Raw genomic sequence first — 4,127 nt, 5'->3', positions numbered from 1 at the left:
TTTCATGTAAGACATTGTTTTCAGGAGTACCATGTTTAATGGCTGCAAAATAGTCCCCCTCATGGGGGTCCCATAAGGTGCCCATGATCCTCTGGAGAATCTGTGGGCATCATTCCAGGGGTTCACATTCTCAAGGATAACAATGCATTTGTTTGAATTTCAAAATGTAACAATAGCTCAATTATTTATTTGAAACATTTTCCCTTTAAAACTGAACAGTGTCAGAAACTCTGGGTGTGTGTAAAGTGAGCACACACAGGGTTAGTGGAGATCACGAACCAGTCCCTCAGTCCATACGCCACTCAGCACAACATCACTGGGCACTAAGTCCCAAGAAATCTGTTGGGCGGCTATAAATTATCTTTATTCCTTATTTTATTATTCAGTCTACACTTATAATGGATTATGGGATAAAATCAGAAAGAATAAGGAATATTGTTATTAAAATATAATAAGTTAATGAGAAGCATTAAAATTTTAACATGCTACAACATGGATGAACCTTGAAAACATTATGCTAAGTGAAAGAAGTCAGACACAAAAGGACACATGTCCTATGACCCTTTTATATGGAATATCCAGAATAAGCAAATCCATAGATACAAAAAGCAGATTAATGGTTGTCAGGGGGCTGAGGGAGGGGAAAATGGGGAATGACTGCTTAATGGGTATGGGGGTTTCTTTCTGGGATGTTGAGAATGTTCTGGAACTAGATAGTGGTGATGGTTATACAATATTGTGAATGTACTATCACTCATAGTAAATTTTATGTTATATGTACCACAGTAAAAATTATAATTCTAAAAACTTCCCTTGAGATAATCCTTACCAGATATGTAAGTTGCATTTATTTTAGAATTCTAATAGGAAACATCAAAACATGTCTGATACTTGAAAATCTGTTTTAAGATGAGGGGAGGAGTGTCTATCTTAGTTTGTTTTCTGTTGCTGTAACTGAATACCACAGACTGGATAATTTATAAAGAATAGGAGCTTTATTTAACTCATGGTTCTAGAGGCTGGGAAGTCCAAGAACATGGCACCTGCATCTGGTGAGGGCCTGAGCAAGCTGCTAGCTCAGGTCTCTCTTCCTTTCCTTGTAAATCTCCTAATACCATCATGGAAGCCCCACCCTGATGATCTTATCTAATTCTAATTACCTCATAAAAGACACCCTCCAAATGCTATCCACATATAAATTTGGGGATTAAATTTCCAACACATAAAATTTGGGGAACACAGTCAAACCATAGCAAGAAGCAATTCATTTACTGGGAATAATCATTATTCATACCCAAATTCCATTCCCAAATGTATTTGCAAATAAGTGCTTGCAAATGACAGCTTGAAATATCTCTATCTCCTCATTTTGAAACAAAATATTAGCCTTATAAAAATAAAAGAGTTGAGATCCTTCTGTGGTTCATAAACATGATGATTGGGTTTTCACACTAATATGTGAGATGTGTCTCCTTCAAACCATGTTATAACATCAGTACATTACCCATCTGATGGGGAAAAAATTTTTTTTAATAAAAAAAAGACAGTTGAGGCTGGGTGTGGTGGCTCACGCCTATAATCCTAGCACTTTGGGAGGGCAAGGCAGAAGGATCGCTTGAGGTCAGGAGTTTGAGACCAGCCTGAGCAAGAGTGAGACCCCGTCTCTACTAAAAACTAGAAAAAAAAATTAGCCAGTCAACTGAAAATAGAAACAAAAAATTAGCCAGGCATGGTGGTGTGCACCTGTAGTCCCAGCTACTCAGGAGGCTGAGGCAGGAGGATCACTTGAGCCCAGGAGTGTGAGGTTGCTGTGAGCTAGGCTGATGCCACGGCACTCTAGCCTGGGCAACAAAGTGAGACCCTGTCTCAAAAAAAAAAAAAAACAAAACAGTTGATAGGTTAAGCTAAAATGCAAGATTTCTGAACATTAGACAATGGAAACGGGTTTTGTCCATTTTAATACCATAGCATGTAGTTACTTTTAATCTATATTGAATATAGATTTGGTCACTAAACTAAACACAATAAACTATTTTATTTCAAACTGTAAATCAGAAATTATACTTTTTCTTATGTAATTAATTTAAAGTATGTGTCACATCTTAAATAGTTGAATTTTATCTTCATACATGGATATTATTGACAATTATATTAAATTAATCTTTTTTATAAAATCTTAATGCTATTTTGTTAAAAAGTAAAATATTTTACATAAAATTTTAAAACATATATCAATGAAAAAATATTTATAAATGTAATATTTTTAGTGTTTTTGAGGTGCTTAGAACAATGCCTGGTACATAGTAAGCATTATATATATTTATTAAATAAAATGAATGCAAAATTATAAAATGCTATTTTAAAATATTACAAGATTTATAAGATATATATGAGTTGACAAAGGGGACTTGTATAATAAAAAAATATATATATATATTCAGGTTACTGCCAGTTTCTTGCGGTTTTTTTTTTTTTTGAGGATTACTTTGATGAACATTTTTCCAAGCATAAAGAAGTTTCTATAGCTTATGTTATTTTCTTGAAGTACTTTCACAGAATAAGGTAATTGGTACAAAAGTTGGGATGACATTATGACTTTCGATGTGTGTCATAATCGCTAATCTTATTTTAGTGGCACTTTGGATAAGGAAAAATATAAAGCTCTAACTCTGAGTCAACTTTGTGCAAGAGGCTTTACCGACCTTATTGCTACCATTTGAATATTTGTTCCCTCCCAAGCTCATGTCGAAATTTAATCCCCAGTGTGGCAGTATGGAGAGGTGGGGCCTTTAAGAGGTAATTAGGTTTTGAGGGGTCTACCCTCACGTATGGATTAGTCCATTAATGGATTAATGGATTAGTGGCTTAATGGGTTATCATAGGAGTGGGATTGGTGGCTTTAGAAAGAGACACTTGAGCTAGCATGCTCAGCCCACTTGCCATGTGATGCCCATGCCACCTCGGAACTCTGCAGGGAGTCCCCACTCTCTCTCACATGAGGGACTCTTGACCTTGGCCTTCTCAGTCTCCATAACTGTAAGAAATAAATTTCTTTTCTTTATAAATTACCCAGTTTCAAGTATTCTGTTATAAGCAACAGAAAATGGATGTTTTTGATCTTTATAATAACTCTGTAGGGTAGGTAGTGTTATCATTCCTGTTTTCTAGATGAGTAAACTGAGACTTGAAGAGTTGAATCATCATGACCTGATATCTAGGAGGAAATATTGAGTTTCAACTGCAGGGACACCAAGCAGGAAAGACTGTCTAGGGTAAATTTCTGTCCCTCAGCTGAAGGTGGGGGAAAGGCTAGATTTGTTGTTGCCACCTACAAGGGAGATGGAGAAGACTTATACATTATCATGGACTTGGAAATCTTCCAGTTAAAAACTGGAAGGATGGAAAATGGGTTAGAGAGTAGGGCAAGGGGTGATTGATAGGGTTACTTGGTATATTAGTTTCCAAGGCACTGACTGGATATTTAATGATATTATTATGGTAATGTTTAAAAAAGAATTCTTATATTTTAGAGACAAATGTTGAAATATTTATGGATGAAATGATGTGATGTTTGGAATTTCCTTTAAAACTATTAGAGGAGGAATGTAGATAAAATGGTCATTGCTATGAGTTAGTTATTTTTGGCTATGAGTTAGTAAATGGGGTAAACCATATTATTCTCTGTATTTTTATAAATGTTTTTAAAGTTTAAAAAAACTCCACCAAGCTTAAGAAGTTTTATGGGAGAGTACTACTGAACTTTCCAAAAAGAGATAATTTTATGCTATATACATTATTCTGGAGTTGGAAATGTATCTGCCTCATTTTGTAAGACTAGCAAAGCAGTGATGCCAAAACTGAAAACTGAAAGATCTACCTCACTTATAACATAGATGCAAAAATGCAATTTAAATATAAGCAAAGTAAATGCAATAGTATATCAATGGAGTATATCATGCCAAAGGGAGGTTAATTACAAATGTCCAAGAATCTAATTTTATATAATTCACTACATGCACAAATTAAAGCATCTGATTATATCAATAAATACAAAAAATTGATAAAATTTAATACCTGTTAATGATTTTTTAAAACTCTAAGCAGCTTGCTATAGAAGGGAAATTTCT

General features: G+C 34.5%; 1 non-coding gene across 1 annotated transcript; it reads left to right on the top strand.

The window, feature by feature from the left end:
• The first annotated feature begins 1,410 nt into the window (after positions 1 to 1,410).
• Positions 1,411 to 1,514, top strand: LOC123633790. Its single transcript, XR_006733791.1, has one exon. It is a non-coding gene; the product is annotated as a small nucleolar RNA U13 (small nucleolar RNA).
• Positions 1,515 to 4,127: the final 2,613 nt, after the last annotated feature.

Source organism: Lemur catta, chromosome 2, assembly GCF_020740605.2.
Source record: "Lemur catta isolate mLemCat1 chromosome 2, mLemCat1.pri, whole genome shotgun sequence".
Taxonomy (NCBI): Eukaryota; Metazoa; Chordata; class Mammalia; order Primates; family Lemuridae; genus Lemur; species Lemur catta.
The sequence above is the reverse complement of the archived record's forward strand: the minus strand, read 5'-3'. Positions and strand labels throughout refer to the sequence as shown.